The sequence below is a fragment of the Somniosus microcephalus genome, chromosome 6, assembly GCF_052327205.1.
Source record: "Somniosus microcephalus isolate GS21.2 chromosome 6, FLI_Smic_1.0, whole genome shotgun sequence".
In the NCBI taxonomy this organism is placed as follows: Eukaryota; Metazoa; Chordata; class Chondrichthyes; order Squaliformes; family Somniosidae; genus Somniosus; species Somniosus microcephalus.
In genome coordinates, this window is record NC_140992.1 from 28274875 (window position 1) to 28292205 (window position 17331).

At 43.7% G+C, this 17331-nt stretch overlaps 1 protein-coding gene across 6 annotated transcripts in view; it reads right to left on the minus strand.

The window, feature by feature from the left end:
• Nucleotides 1–9473, minus strand: part of u2surp (U2 snRNP-associated SURP domain containing) — a 99084-nt gene extending 89611 nt beyond the window's left edge. For all 6 annotated transcript variants that reach the window (XM_085989877.1, XM_085989875.1, XM_085989874.1 and 3 more), the window contains exons 1-2: nt 9367–9473; nt 8023–8092 (exon numbers count right to left, since the gene is read on the minus strand). The gene's annotated coding sequence lies outside the window, so the exon portion shown is untranslated. The remainder of the gene's footprint in view (nt 1–8022; nt 8093–9366) is intronic.
• Between the last annotated feature and the right edge of the window lie 7858 nt (nt 9474–17331).

Consider the following 17331-nt stretch of genomic DNA (forward strand, 5'->3'; position numbering starts at 1 on the left):
AAACCAAGCACTCAGGTTTATTTCTAAAGGGATAGAATTGAAAAGTAGAAGTTATGCTAAACTTGTATCGAACCTTGGTTAGGCCACACTGAATACAGTGTACAGTTCTGGTCGCCATATTTTAATAAGAGGATAGAGGCACTGGAGAAGGTGCAAAAAAGATTTACATGGATGATAGCAGAAAGGCGAGGGTATACCCATCAGGAAAGAACAAACAGGCTGGGTCTCTTGGCAAAGGGGTGACATAATAGAGGTCTTTAAAATTATGAAAGGTTTTGATAGAGTAGACACAGATAGTGTTTCCACTTGTGGGGAAGAGTAAAACTAGAGGCTACCAATATAAAATAGTCACCAAGAAATCAAATAGGGAATTCAGAAAAAACTTTACCCAGAGAGTGGTGAGAATGTGGAACTCGCTACCACAGGGAGTGGTTGATGGGAATAGTATAGATGCATTTAAGGGGAAGCTAGTTAAATATGAGGGAGAAGGGAATAGAGAGTTATGCTGAAGGAGTTAGATGAGGAAGAATGGGAGGAGGCTCGAGTGGAGCATAAACACCAGCATGGACTGGTTGGGCCGAATGGTCTGTTCCTGTGCTGTATATTCTATGTATTTCTATGTTTGAGAAGTGGAAGGGAGTTCTCCCTCATACCCTGATCAATATTTATCCCTCAACCAACATCAATAAAACAAATGATTTGGTCATCATCACACTGCTATTTGTGGGACCTTGCTATGCGCAAATTGGTTGCTGCGTTCCCTACATTACAACAGTGACTACACTTCAAAAGTACTTCATTGGCTGTAAAGCGCTTTGGGACGTCCCGAGGTCATGAAAGGTGCTATAGAAATACAAGTCTTTCCTTCTAACCCTTCAACCTAGGAGGTAAACAGGTCATGCCTTAAAGGTGTCCCAGTTTTGTTGGTTCTGTCCCCAGTACGGCACAAAGATAACCTCCCAGGAATGTTCAGCTCCAGCAGATTTAGAGTCCGACATGACAGGAAAGTGAGCACACCAGGCCAATTCCGGCACAGGGGCCAGATTACGCCCTTCCAACAGAGTTTTGACAAACTCCACCTCACCCAGTGTGGGACATCTGCACTATAAGTTACAATGGTGCAAAAACATTAGAGTCTTACACAGTATAAATTGAACGTTAAGGCCTGAACTGACTGAAGCAAAGCGGACCAAATCTTGCCCTTCCATAATGGATCACGACTCCCTAAAATGCTTGGCTTTGGGTGAAACCTGAAGTATGAAACCTGCTCTGGTCGCCGCTAGCAGCAAAAACAGAAAGCGATCAGTGACAAGTTCCATTTTAAAAGCTATCTATTTCTTCACCGAACTAGAGATATGCAGAAGACACAGATCAATAAGGACCGTTTACAGCAACATATCTGCAACATCAACAGCCCCGTCTCAAACCTGACCCTGGCAATTTTGTATGTATACAAAATAAGATTACACCAATGTTCAAAGATCAGCAGGTTAAGACACTTTTCAAAGAAAAGACTGCTTACATACCCAAAATATGGGAGAACACATCATCGAAAACAGTTCATTTCTGAAAAAGAAACTTCTCCCTTCCATCCGAGATTACCAAATCACATGCTGTTCACTGGCCAAGAAAACAGACAGGCAACCCATTCCAGGCACCTCATCAAAAAGGTAGAGTTTTATTAACACTTTCGTGTCATTAGGGTTTCTGCTTCACAGAAATGTGACAGTATAAATCCAGAGTTTGGCCTTGTAAAGGAAATAGCCATATTCCAAGAGATACACCATCCTATGAACAGATTTCTGATATTAATACATGACATACTGGGTTTAAAAGTCTGGAAAGCTTCGGCGACACAGGCTGTGTCAATACAGGCTTCTGAGATAAAATGAAGTGTTAACACACAAGTTGTAAACACCATACAAGCTTTTGAAATGGGAACCGATTGTTAATACAAAAACAATGGCTCTATTGAAACAGCAAGTTGCAGCTTCCAGAATGTCTGCAGTTTGGAACCAACACAATAGCAATGTCCAAGTAAAGTGTTAAAAACTGACACTTCGAACAGGAACACAGAATATTAAAAAACCATGTGCCTTTGTAAAAGTAACATCAAATGAGACAGGAAACACGATTATATATGCAACCAATTGAAGTAGCTAAGAGATGCATGGAACACCCTGGTTGAAGTGTTTTTGATTTACATGTTGTAAAAGGAACAGAACACTTTGAAAATATGACATCAATAGATGACACCAAGCAATCACATGGTTTTTGTAGTGAACTTGGAACACATAGGAGTCACGTTGTCTGCTTTCAAACAGCAGAGGTGATTTAGAAATTGAATGGAAGACCTTCGGTAAGAATGGCATCAAATAAATACTACTGTCATATTGTTTTTTATGATAACGTTTTGAAACACCTATACAACAGACAGAAGTCTGCAAGCTAACAGTTGAATTGACAGCAAGAATAGAAAGAATTCAACAGAAGATGACTAGAGATAATTAGCTTACATCAGCAGAAAACTTCAAAGAATAAACCACTAAAAAGAGGTATAAAAATAGAGCTTTTCAGATGGAAAGTCAGAAGTCACTGGAAAGGGCAAGCGATTCTCAACTTCAGAGGTACGCTCTGTAAGTTTTTAATTCTCGAGTCTCGGGGATCAAAAAGATACTCATTTGATTTTGGTGGATATTCTGGATTAAGAAGATGTAAAAATGTACGAAGTTAAGATTTGAGAACAAGGATTTCTGAGAATAAGAAATGTAAGCTATTTGTATTTTGAACTGTTAGTCACGATTGACTCACCAGCTGTTAACTGTATGTCGGCTCTTAAATAAATCTATATATTTTTTTTAATTGTCTCAAGTAGTATTTCTGTATCAAACTCGCGAACTCAATTTCTGTACTCTCTTTTGTAAGGAGTTGCAGAATTCTGGGGGGGTTTTCCGGATCCTCATAATATCCGGAAGGTTACAGTCTAGTTAAACTTATTAAAAGAGCTATCTGGAGGACGGTAACATCTTTATGTCGTTCCTTTCCCTTAGGGAGAGATAGTCTGAACCTTTAGTCCCAATTAAGCGTCTTATAGAATTCGGCTATCTCTAACTTTAGTTGAAGGTGAACGTCTGGGGAATACGCCTGATCTGGGGTAGCCCGAAAAGGGCTAGGACTAGTAATTATCCCTTCAGTTCGACCCGATGATGGCAGTCTCACACTGCTTAGGATTGACAATACATGGAGTACAACTCCAGTGCGGGGTCAAACTGGGCTTAAAAAGTGCTCAGAGGGTCTCTTCGCTATCCAGGGCACTTCATAAATGTAACATTTGTTTTAAGTGTAAATGCAAAAATATTAATGTAGCTATCTACAGGTGCACAACCGCTTATACATTTTACAGATATATATGTGTTAATTTATTTCTCTCAAAGTCCACTGTGCGCATTTAACAAAAATTAAGAGTTCTGTGTTTTGGGTTTTTAAAAAAACACATGCTGCAGATGTGAAGTCTTCATTGTTAACTGACAATACTATAGCATAAAACCTCCTTCTTGTACATCAAGTAAGGTGATCCAAGACTTACTAATAACCATGTGCCTTGAGCATCAAGATAGTGTTTGCAGGTATCTTGACATGTTGGTCTTTACTGCAAGGGGTTTGGAGTACAACAGTAAGGAAGTCTTACTACAATTGTACAGGCTTTGGCAAGACCACACCTGGAGTACTGTGCAGTTTTGGTTTCCTTATCGGAGGAAGGACATACATGCCTTAGAGGTGGTGCGACGAAGGTTCACTAGATTGATCCCTGGGTTGAGAAGGTTGTCCTGAGGAGAGATTGAATAGAATGGGCCTATACTCTCTGGAGTTTAGAAGAATGAGAGGTGATCTCATTGAAACATAAGATTCTGAGGGGGATTGACAGGATAGATGCGAAGAGGTTGTTTCTCCTGGCTGGCGAGTCTAGAACTCGGGGGCATAGTCTCAGGATAAGGGGACAGCCATTTAAAAGAGGAGATGAGGAATTTCTTCACTCAGAGGGTTGTGAATCTTTGGAATTCTTTGCCCCAAAGGGCTGTGGATGCCGAGTCATTGAGTACATTCAAGGCTGAGATAGATTTTTAGACTCTAGGGGAATCAAGGGATATGGGATCGGGCGGAAACGTGGAGTTGAGGTCGAAGATCAGCCATGATCTTATTGAACGGCGGAACAGGCTCGAGGGGCCGTATGGCCTACTACTCCTCCTAATTCTTATATTCTTATCTGGAGTGCCAGAGGCACTAACCACAAAAGCAGATTGTTTTTTTGAAACCATTCTGGTCAACCAAGTACCACTACAACTGTAATAGTTTTTGCTTTGTAACAATGTTAGTTATACAAATGCAGCCTGTATTCAGAGTCAGGGGGCAGCCTGGCACCAGAGCAAAGCAGACAGAGCACCTGAAAGAAAGAATTTCACTCTGCTTTGCGCCAGATTCAGGTCAGCCCTGAACACCAGACATACACTACACAAGTTTTGTGCCGACGTGAAGCTAATGCCACTTTGTACAGATGCTAACTTCTGTAATAAATACACCTTAAATTCTTCACCACTCTCCTGACTGTATGGTTATATCACACTCAACCCACTTCTCTCACTTAAAACAGATCCAAGAAAAATGATATTGGGAGATGGAGCAATCCCAACCCCCCTCATGCACCTCAACTTGCCTATTATCACTGCAATCAGGACAGTCTCCCAGACACGACCAAATCTTCAACTTTCCTTTCAGGACCAGCACCTAGAATTGGGAAGGATGCCAATCTCAGTTTCATCAACAGTTGCTAACACGAGATCACACCAATGCAAATATTCTTCCCGCAGGGAGCAGACAAATTTAGCTATTTAAAAAAAAATTGATTTTACTCGAGGAAGGGAAGAAACGTGCCGAGGAGTATTTTCAATACAAATCTTCAAACATCCCCAACTGACGCTGTCCTTTAACAGTCATTCATATTTTGCCAATGAACTATGAACATTTCCATTACCTAAGCAAGTTTGCTTTACTGTCAAGTGCTGTTTCTGCTGAGGGCAATCCAAAAGTTCTAGCCGTTCAGATTAACATTCAGATTATGTTTCAATTTCACTCTTGATCACAACCCTGTCTATATTTCCATTAGGTGTGAGGTAAAGTCTAAGATACAGACCGGCCTGCAGCCAAAAAATATCTTGATCGAAGACTGCATCAGGGAGCTCACCAAAACATGGTAGAACATTCAATAAAAAGTATGGCCAATGTGATACCATATCCCAAAGTCAAGAAGAATGCAGCATCACTGGATTGTGTTGGGTACCATTCCACCTCCACAGAAAAGAATGACCATGCCAGTTTAACAAAAAAAACTACCATATTTTAATAACACAATCACATCCCTAAATATATTACATATATAAATAGTACAGCCAACTGAAAACTGCTAGAATATTTACAAGCAGACCTAATAACACTCCAGTATTGGTTTCTCAGCATATTTAATATACTGGTACAGGTAGACTATCCTTTATCCGAAAACCTCGGGACCAGCCGAGTTTCGGATAAAGGAAAATTTCGGATTTCGGAAGGTGGGTCGGCGGGGGTCCGCGGGGGGTCGTGCGCACGACTTACGCTGACGCTCAGCGTAAGTCAGTCGGGGTCGGTGGGGGTCGGGGCCGGCGGGGGGATCGGCGGTTGTCGGGGCTGGCGGGGTCGGCGGTTGTCGGGGCTGGCGGGGGGTCGTGCGCACGACTTACCCTTTATCCGAACTTCCGAAACCGGAACCCTCTAAAAACCGAAGGTTTTTTCGTTCGTACGCACGACTTACGCTGAACGAAAAAACCTTCGGTTTTTAGAGGGTTTCGGTTTTCGGAAGTCCGGATAAAGGGTAGTCTACCTGTACTAATACTATATAGGAAAATTCACACGCTAATGTGCTTTAATACTGTGCTAATTTACTTGTGATACTTGGATACTTGAATTCATCTCAAGTTGCTCCCACTAACACCATCAATAATGACAGAGCTGTACCTACAAGTATTTTACACTGGTGCTGTGCAGCTGAAGATGCTCTCTCTCCAAGTACAACCAAATTTTGAAGGAAAATCTCTGCCACTGTAGAAATGAAGCGAAGTAGGAATATAAAGGATCAAAAAAAGACTATGTTGGCCCATCTGGCCAGCCCCAAGCATTCAAAGACAGAATAAAAGGTTTACTGCCTGGATCCCTCATTCGATTTCTTGCCAAATGCCTGTCTAACTTCCCCCTAAAAATTATCCGCCAAGCAGTCAATTCCAAATATGAACCACCCTATGGGTGAAATAGTTATATCTGTTGCGCCCATTCCCCTCTATCCTTCTAAGTTTCAACCCAGGCCCCCTTGTTGCTGTTCTCAGTGATAGTGAACAGTTTCTCACAGCTCAGCTTACAATGGCCTTAAGAATCATGAATTCCTTCATATCTCATCGCAATCTTCTCTTGCATAAACAAATTGAGTATCTGTAGTTTTGTGTAGCTCAGATGTCCGATGCCAGGTATCAGACAGGTAGCCCTTGGCTGCACCTGTTCCAATGCCATAATGTCCTTTCTGTAATAAGGCAATTAGAACTGCACACACTACTGCTGAAGGTTTTTTTTTATATAAAACAGTTCACGTGGACCTAAAAGTATAAAACTTCACTTGTTTACCACTGCACTTTACTGAGACCTTAATGACAATGCCGCAGTCTAAATTTTTTAGCTCAAGTTATTTGGTTGGGCCCTTAAATATAAATAAAGTCATCATACTAACTTCCAGGGGCTATTTTATATACTGTGTCCTTTCAATTCTGAAATCTGTATCGCAATATTAAAAGTCTCCTCTGACAACTGTAATAGTCCTAGATAAAACAATTCAATTCCTTAGACAGGTGAATCTACTGTATTCCACAAAACTACAAGAAACTCAAAATCTGACCAATTTTACCCAGAAAAACCATGAACACCAGAAATGTCATACTGGTGCTGCATAGGTTCCCTTTGGAGCTTGCCATCCATACAGTACGGTCAATGGATCTTGTCATATTCCTTAACAGTGATGACCCTTATCTTAAACAACACTAAATTCTTCTACATTTGCCACCACTTTCTGATTAGAGGTTGGCAAGTATGATTCCTGACATACTCAAAATAATTTGAAATTCTATAGAAACAAAAACAAGCATGAATAAAATCCTGTAAAAATAGAAAATCTAAGAACAAACTCTCCAACAAGACAAGTGCAATAATGACTAATCTAGGTCTATGATTTAGCGAGAATAGGACAACTGAAACACAAGCGTCTCAAATCTCTCCCCATCGTTCGCTGTACCTTCATAATATGTACTGTACACAGAGCTTCCCTAAATTCGTGGCAATATTTCCACAAGAGATAATGAACCATCTCTCATGAATCTCGGTATAGATTTTTGTCATTCTGCAACTTGAGACTGGTTGTAACTACCAATTTAATATAAATTTTAATAAACAAAATTAAAAACTGGCATATACACACAACTTTAAAAATCACACCCACATTTCTCCACACTAATGAATAAATTGATCAAAATCTAACAAATGCATGGCTTACCACATTTTGATATGTAAAACATGGCACAATCTGAGTTCAAGGTGGCTATCTGATAAACTATTCAGATATATTTGAACTGTTGAAGACTTAATGTTAAGGTTCACAATGGTATCCAAACTCAATTCAATTATATCCCCTGCAAATTATGTCCATGCATCCATCAAATATTAAATTAATGCAAATACAAGGGCTGCACAGTACATCTCTGATCAAATTACTCAAGAAAAATTGTTTACTTATGAAAACAGCAGTAATTATGGTACACGAGAAAACACAGATAATATACCTATATACACTTCAAAGGATTGTTCCAATATTCAAGCATCACATATCTATTGAAAATTACTTGCAATTTTCATGAAAAAGTTTTAAACTTGTTATATAAAAAGAATAGTACATGCCTGTTTGTATAATACACAAGTTATTCTTGTAACTTTGGTGTTGGACAACTCAGCAACGCATCACTTGCACCTGTGGGAATAAATTGAATATTTTTACACAAAGATAATTACTAATTCTCATACAATCTGATTTTTAACCAAGGCAATCTTAATCCACAACAGTGTACGAGTGTGTCATGTGACATTGTGGAATGATGGGATGTGGGACCTTCCAACCATAATTCTTCCCAAAACTACTGAGCTCCCAGACTTAGCCACATCTCCGATTGAAAGCTCAAGCATGGGAGGCAAACTGAAGAAATGAGGAAAAAGTAATTTAAGAGCTACAGTTAACCATTTAAAAAAAAGTTATTTAATTTTGCTAGTTAATAAATCCAAAACTCTTTATTCAATAAAGTCTGTCAGAACACAAAGTCCTTATGCGCAAGACAAGGAAATAGGTTTTCTGGAAAATCATTCGCGTTCACAAAATATATATACTTATTAAAAGTTAAGGTGACACTAGTGAGTGGAGGTTAAATTGCATCAGCATGACTGACACATTCCACAAGTAATCACTTGAGGCATTTAAAATAAGATTACATCCATGGATTGATTATTTAACCCACTTTTCAAAAAATTGCCCATCCCTTTTAATTTATAGGAAAAGGGCAGGGAGATAAAACAGCAGGCATCTCTCTACAAGAATATCCTGGGGTGAACCCTCAGTTATATCCAAGAGGACTGTACATCATTTGTAAAAATGCTTAGCTTAAAAGATATGTATTAAAAAAATGGACAAGGCACTCCAGAAGTTCGTAAAATTACTACTTTAAGCAAAAAGCAAGAGTGATAAAAAGTCAGCAATGTGACTGGAGCATTGCAGTAGGCCTGAGCTGTGCGAACCACATCCTCCCGGGCTGTGCGAGGTGGATGCAGACATTGGCGTTTTCTTAACTAAATTCCCATCGCGGCGAGGGGGGAGAAAAAACACCTCAGCTCACAACTAAAATAATAATATTTGACAAATCAAGACTTTAAAAGGGTTGGCTTCGGCAGCAGGCGAGAGAAGGAGGAGGAGGCGGCAGCTCGGCGCTGGCCGGTGACTGAAGCACGCGATCGCAGTAGGGTGACCTCCGGCAAGGAGCCGCCGTCCTCTCCCCGCCTGCCCTGAACCTCCCCGCCCCTGCCCTCGGCCCGCGTGTACCCGGGCTCCGGGGCCTGGGCCTGGGCCTCGGCCGTCCAACCCGAACCCTGCTCAAACAAGATTAGAGAGGAGGAAAGCAGCATTCCGCGCCGGCCAACCGGCCGCCCTCTCTCTCTGGTCTAATGATTAGCTCGCTAGCCGCGCCGCCTGTCGCCCACCTTGGAGCCGCCGCGCAGGCTGTGTTTCCCCGAGCACAACGCTGTTTCGTCCGCCATTTTCTCCCCTCACGGGTTAATCGAGCACAGAGCGAGGGACGGGCATCGATGGCGAGGGGGGGGGCAAGGTGCGAGGCTGGTCACGTGACGTTGCTCCAGCCACTGCACAAAGTAGGCCAAACAACAACAACAACTTGGATTTATATATACGCCTTTAACGGAGTAAAACATCCCCAAGGCGCTTCACAGGAGTGTTCTGAGACACCAAAAAAATTGACACCGAGCCACATAAGAAATTAGGGCAAAGGCAAACATAGAAGATAGGAGCAGGAGTAGGCCATTCGGCCCCTCGAGCCTGCTCCGCCATTCAATGAGATCATGGCTGATCATCCAAATTCAGTACCCTGTCCCTGCCTTCTCCCCATATCCCTTGTTCCCCTTAGCCTTAAGAAATATATCTAACTCCTTCTTGAATATATTTAATGAATTGGCCTCAACTACCTTCTGTGGTAGAGAATTCCACAGGTTCACCACTCTCTGGGTGAAGAAATTCCTCCTCATCTCTGTCCTAAATGGCTTACCCCTTATCCTTAGACTGTGACCCCTGGTTCTGGACTCCCCCGCCATCGGGAACATCCTTCCTGCATCTAGTCTGTCTAGTCCTGTTAGAATTTTATAAGTTTCAAAGAGATCCCCTCTCATTCTTCTAAACTCCAGCAAATATAAGCCTAATTGATTCAATCTCTCTTCATACGTCATTCCTGCCATCCCAGGTATCAGTCTGGTGAATCTTTGCTGCACTCTCTCCATGGCAAGAACATCCTTCCTCAGATAAGGCGACCAAAACTGCACACAATACTCAAGGTGTGGTCTCACCAAGGCCCTGTACAACTGCAGCAAGACATCCTTGCTCCTGTACTCGAATCCTCTCACTACAAAGGCCAACATACCATTTGCCTTCTTAACCACCTGCATGCTTACCTTCAGCGACTGGTACACAAGGACACCCAGGTCTCGTTGCACTTCCCCATCTCCCAAAATACTGCGGATGCTGGAATTCCCGAAATAAAAACAGAAAATGCTGGAAATACTCAGCAGGTCAGGCAGCATCTGTGGGGAGAGAAACGGAGTTAACGTTTCAGGTCGATGAGCCTGCGTCAGAACTGAGAAACTAAGAAAATAGGGCAGCCGGCCAAAAAGCTTGGTCAAAGAGGTAGGTTTTAAGGAGTGTCATAAAGGAAGAAAGAGAGGCGGAGAGGTTTAGGGAGGGTGTTCCAGAGCTTAGGGCCTAGGCAGCTGAAGGCACGGCCACTGATGGTTGAGCGACTATAATCAGGGATGCTCAAGAGGGCAGAATTTGAGGAACGCTGATAACTCGGGGGGTTGTGGGGCTGAAGCAGATTACAGAGATAGGGAGGGGGCGAGGCCACGGAGGGATTTGAAAACAACAATGAGAATTTTGAAATCGAGGCGTTGTTTAACCGGGAGCCAATGTCGGTCAGCAAGCACAGGGACGATGGGTGAACAGGACTTGGTGCGAGTTAGGACACAGGCATCCGAGTTTTGGATGACCTCAAGTCCAGAAGGTATCTCTAGGGCTCTCAGTTGCGAGGGCAGGTAAATGTATCAATGCCCAGAGAAAGAAAAGAACTTGCATTTATACAGCACCTTTCATGACCTCAGGACATCCCAAAGCACTTTTTACAGCCAATTAAGTACTTTTTGAAGTGTAGTCGCTGTTGTAATATAGGAAACGCAGCAGCCAATTTGCGTAAAGCAAGCTCCCACAAACAGCAATGTGATAGTGACCCGATAATCTGGTTTTAGTGATGTTGATTGAGGGATAAATATCTGCCAGGACTCCGGGAATAACTCCCCTGCTCTTCTTCGAAATAGTGCCATGGGATCTTTTACGTCCACCTGAGAGGGCAGACGGGGCTTCGGTTTAACGTTTCATCCGAAAGACGGCACCTCCGACAGTGCAGCACTCCCTCAGTACTGCACTGGAGTGTCAGCCTAGGTTTTTGTGCTCAAGTCCTGGAATGGGACTATGAACCCACAACCTTCTGACTCAGAGGCGAGAGTGCTACCCACTGAGCCACAGCTGACACTCAAGAAAGTCATACCCATGGAAAACCAATTTGAAACATGCCTCTTTAGTGTCAGCCGTGACCCAGTGGGTAGGACCCTTGCCTCCGAGTCAGAAAGTTGTGGGTTCAAATCCCACTCCAGAGACTTGAGCACAAAAATCCAGTGCAGTACTGAGGTAGTGCTGCACTGTCAGAGGTGCCGTCTTTCGGATGAGGCGTTAAACTGAGGCCCCGTCTGCCCTCTCAGGTGGACGTAAAAGATCCCATGGCACTATTTCGAAGAACAACAGGGGAGTTTATCCCCAGTGTTCTGGCCTATATTTATCCCTCAATCAACATCACTAAAACAGATTATCTGGTCATTATCACATTGCTGTTTGTGGGAGCTTGCTGTGCACAAATTGGCTGCCAAGTTTCCTACATTACAACAGTGACTACACTTCAAAAAAAGTACTTCATTGGATGTAAAGCACTATGGGATGTCCGGTGGTCGTGAAAGGCACTATATAAATGCAAGTCTTTTTTACAGAGTGAGGTCACCTTCTATGGCCAAGAGGATGGGTTGGAGACATGCCCTGAAAGCTCCATCACTGTTACTCAGTAACCAAAGTTGAAACACTGTGTAAAGAAATTCCAGGAAAGCTTTCTTAGGTCTTCCTCCCCCCTGCGGAAAAAAGTTTCTGAACTTTCATTTAGCGACTCCATATGATAGCATAGTTCAGAAACACACCACAGCCGCGATTTCGCCAGCAGAGGCGGGGTCGAGGCAGGAGAGGTGGTTGGCGGGTCCCGGCCCCGGCTGCAGCCGCTCTGTGAAAAGGATTTTATGTAGATTGGGCTTGTTAAGCCCGCCCTGCGAGGTTCCCGTCCAATTAAAAGGAAGCGGGTCTGATGACATTATTTGATGACACGTCATCAGCCGGTTTCCTTAAAGGGACCACGGCCACATTGATTTTGACAGTTCTGCTGTCAGTGTTCTACAACATTGAGGTGCTGCAAACACTGACGAGCACTGCACAAAGATGCACGGCTGCACCCAGGCTCCCGTATGACTCCCTTTATATGCTTATGGAGGGAGTCACAGCACGCAGGGAGGATCTCTTCCCTTCCAAGGGCGGAAGAGACCTCCCCAGGACACCAACGCAGCCTGGTTGTACATTGCACAGGAGGACAAAAACAGGGATGCCATCAGGAGTACCAGGCTGCAGTGGCGCAAACCTTTCATTGATCTCAGTAGATCACAAAATGTTACTGCAAAGCCACACTCAACCTCATCCTGCTGTGCCACTCATCACATCCCCATAACTCTGCCTTCCCTACCCTACTCCTGCACATCCTTACTCACACCAACTTACCTTGCACCTCCACCCATCCCTCTCTATCTACATTATCACTTCCCCATCTTACTAGCCACCCCTCACACTCGTCCTCATCCTAGTCCAATCATACCAACTGACAACACACAAGGGTAGGCACTTGGGTGTCTTATGCCATGTTCAACAATGTAAATTTTCTGTTCATGTGTTGTCAAGCATTGAAATCTTTATTTTTAACACTTTGCCTTATTGTGCTGATCTGTGCTCACCTTTGGAAGTGTCTTATTGAGTTCCAGTGAATGTTGAGACGTAACTTCTCCCCCCCACCCCCCCCATAACCCGCCCCCACCCACCCTCCCCACCACCACAAATGTGAAGAGTGTGAAAGGAATGGCTTGGACATTGTAGGGATGATTTATGGTGCTGGTGTTGGATGGTGTCAACCTGGCACATCATGTGGCAGCCAGGGTGTACAGTGTCAAGTGAAGTAAATCTGGCCATGGTGATGCCATCACTGGCCTCCCGGGCAGCAATGTGGTCAGGTGCTGATGGCCTGTGTCCTGTGCAGCATCAGGTGATTGCGGAGATCTTTGGTATTGTTGTTGGTGATATTGGTGTGCTTGGTGATGTTGGTGTTGGGGCTGATTGTGGAGGGATTCAGAGGACCAAGGTGAGATTTTTTCAAGGGCACCGATGTTGCTGGAATAGATGGCAGCTGAAGTTGAGATGACAGAAGCGAGCTGTCAGTGGTGAGAGAGCTTGCTCCAAGGAGGTGACAGTGGATAGAGAATTTACTCCAAACACTTCCAAACTGCATACAAGTGTCTTCCAAGTCCTGAAGGCTCAAGCTTCTGACATTGGAAAGTGACCAGCTGTGAAATGGTAGCTTTTATACCACTTTTGCAGCTGTCACCTATTCATAGCAATGGGGAGACATAGAGAACCCAACCTACTTACCTGACGTGATCTCCGAACGACGTGAACCTTGTTAAAAAAGTGGGAGAACAGAAATAGGCCAGCAAAATAGTAGTTAACAAGTGTTTAACAAGCATTTAACTATCTTAAATGACTCCCCCGCCGCTTGGTGTCGGGTCTGTTCTGAATTCGCAGACCCGACACTTTGGAAACTTACATGGAGGTGGGTTCAGAGCGGGTTCCCAACCCACTGTCAATCATTTTGATTTTGACAGCGGACCCGCCTCCGAACCCACACTCTGAGCGCCGGCAAAATTCAGCCCCATGTGTACATTTGTGGGGGCAAATCCATGCCCTATCATTCCAGTTGAGATTATCCTCTGAAGTTCCTGGTTATTGACCAAAGACCTGTCAGTGAGGACTAGGATGGGTTGCAGAACTCAATCCAAACTGAGCTGATTATCCCGTAAGGAAATACAAGACAGTTTGGCGAGCTCCTTGCAACAATTTAGGTCATTGACTATTCTGCCCTAACTTAACCACAGTGGCCAGAATAAGGTGAGCACAGATCTGTACAATAAGCTACATATGTCGGAACAACCTATGCTGACTACCTTTTTTATCCATTCCTTGGAACTGCTATTTCCATTTCCGAGCCCCTCATTGGAATTATCCAAGTTGGTTCTGTGCAGTTCCATGGACCCATCTGGGTTTGTTTTGACAGCCAAGATTGTTTTTTTAGCAACTCCCTGGGCTGAATCTGAGGTTTTTTAGTGAATCCATTCAATGTGTGAACTCAGATCCAAGCCTAGAACCAACCCATCAATCAAATAGTTCAGCTTGAACAGTCAGAAGCTTTCGGATATGTTAGAGGTGGCTCAGTTGGTAAGTGTGCTGTCAAAATATATAACAGAGTCATTACATAAGAAAGAAATTGGATGCAGGAGTAGGCCATTTGGCCCCTCGAGCCTGATTGAAGTTAAATCTTGCTGGAAAGATCAGATATGTGGATGTCAGGTGAGGATACGGTCACACTCGGCTATGATGTCCCCTACAACGAAATACGCTGCCTGCACACAGGGCCCAATAATGGGGCCCTGCACAACACCACAGGTGCTGCCACTGTTGTGTGTAGAATGAGCTGACCTTGCCTGATCATGTAAAGTCAGTTCATTTGAATATGTTTCTGCTACTCCAGGAATATCATCAGGATGTGTTGGTGACACTGGTAGTGTGATGGGGGAGGGGGGGGGGGCGGCAACAGCTGGAATTTCAAGTACCAGTAGTCAGTCAAGGGCTGCTGGCTACCTGTTCAGTATCAGCAGGATGTTTTGACGTGAGGGGGAAGAGTTCCAGGCAGAGATAGCAGGTGGGCACACAAAGTTGTGACACAAGTGGCACGTGAGCTGGGAGTTTTTAAAATTTGGGCCTTGCCCTCTGCACCCATTCCAAAGGAGGGCCGTGCGGCTGGCTCAGGTGCTCCAGTTACATTTTGGGGAGGCCCTCCCACTTTACATTTTTTGCAGGGTCTTAATAAGCCTTGCATACAGTTTACGCACAGACTCCCTGCGCTATTCATACCGTCCGAGCACATTGAGGCACATATGTGCCTCAGGCTTATTGCAGGCCTCGAGCCTCCACATGCCCGATAATTTGAGCAGCAGCAGCGCTTCTGCACACTGACCATCCACCAGCGTGCTACCTGCCCTTCTAGATTCGCAGATGAAGAATAGGCACATGGGGCAGTACTCAAAGTCAGTGAAATTGTATTCCAGTATCAGTCAATATTTTCAGAGGAGCAGGGGAGAAAATTGGTGGGGTTGAGGAACAAAAATAACGAAAGTGTGGAAAAGCATGTGGCACACTGAGTCAATTCGTTCCAATAGAACATATATAATTTCCACTGTCAATGACTCTTGCAGTGAAGGCAAATAACAACAAATAAACTAAAATTTCTCCCAAGAATAAAGTCCCTCAGAAAGTCAATCTATCAAAGGCTGCAATTTATCAACCTGATCAGTTCTATTCTATAGATGGCATTCCAATAATCTCAGCAGGATTGGTGCCATAGTGTATCCGACCATTTATTTTTATACTTGTCCTTACAACCTTCATTTTTATTTATAACCCAATATTTGCTAAGCTCTTTTTAAACTGCTTTTACAGCAAGTCTATTCATATTCACATATCTACCACTACGTCGAAAACTCATTTGCTCTAATCTGTGATCTCACCTCACCGATGACAGTTGGATACTTCTTTCCTCCAGTTCTATGCTCATAGTTTAAATAATCTGGTCACATCCATGTTATCAATGTCTTTCAGCATTTCAATCACCCAAAGTTGATAAACCAAAAGTTTTAATGTGAGGGCAAAAGCTTTATATGTATGATAATTCTGCTTCCCACATTTCCCACATCACAACAGTGACTCCACTTCAAAAGTACTTCATTGGCTGTAAAGCGCTTTGAGACGTCCGGTGGTCGTGAAAGGCGCTATATAAATGCAAGTCTTTCTTTCTTTCCTTATACTGTAAAGATCAGTACATGTTTAAGTCAGTACACCAATGATGTAATTAGCACTTACTGTTTAAACAAAAATCTTTATAAATATGAACTAAAATTGACAAAATAAAATAAAAATACATTAATGCCATAATGATTCCTTATAATTGATTGATTTTTTTTTTAAATGGTTCAAGTCGCAAGATTCCCTATTTAAATAAAAAGCAATTTTTCACTATTTCTACACCCAGATCATTTACATTCATGCCAGAGAAATGTTTCCCCTGGCTGGGGAGTCTAGAACCAGGGGGCATAGTCTCAGAATAAGGGATCGGCCATTTAGGACGAAGATGAGGAGAAATTTCTTCACTCAGAGGGTGGTGAATCTTTGGAATTCTCTACCTCAGAGGGCTGTGGATGCTCAGTCATTGAGTATATTCAAGACAGAGATCGATAGATTTTTTGATATTATATCTTCTTCTTAGGCAGTCCCTCAGAACCGAGGATGACTTGCTTCCACATTAAAAATGAGTTCTCAGGTGACTGATGAGTCCAATGCGGGACCTACAGTCTCTGTCACAGGTGGGGCAGACGGTGGTTGAAGGGGCGGGTGGGTGGGGTGCTTGGGTTGACATGAGCTCCTTGCGCTGCCTGCGCTTGGCTTCCGCTTGCTCCCGGCGAAGATACTCGAGGTGTTCGGCGCCTTCCCGGATGCTTCTCCTCCACTTTGTGCGGTCTTGGGCCAGGGATTCCCAGGTGTCGGCGGGGATGTTACACTTTTTCAAGGAGGCTTTGAGGGTGTCCTTGAAGCGTTTCCTCTGCCCACCTGGGGCTCTCTTGCCGTGCTGGAGCTCTGAGTACAACGCTTGTTTTGGGAGTCTCGTATCGGGCATGCGGACAATGTGACCCGTCCATCGGAGCTGATCGAGCGTGGTCAAAGCTTCGATGCTGGGGATGTCGGCCTGAGCAAGAACTCTGACGCTGGTGCGCCTATCCTGCCAATGGATTTGCAGGATCTTGCGGAGGCAGCGTTGGTGGTACCTCTCCAGTGCTTTGAGGTACCTGCTGTACATGGTCCATGTCTCTGAGGCATACAGCAGGGCAGGTATCAATGCTGCTCTGTAGACCATGAGCTTAGTGCCG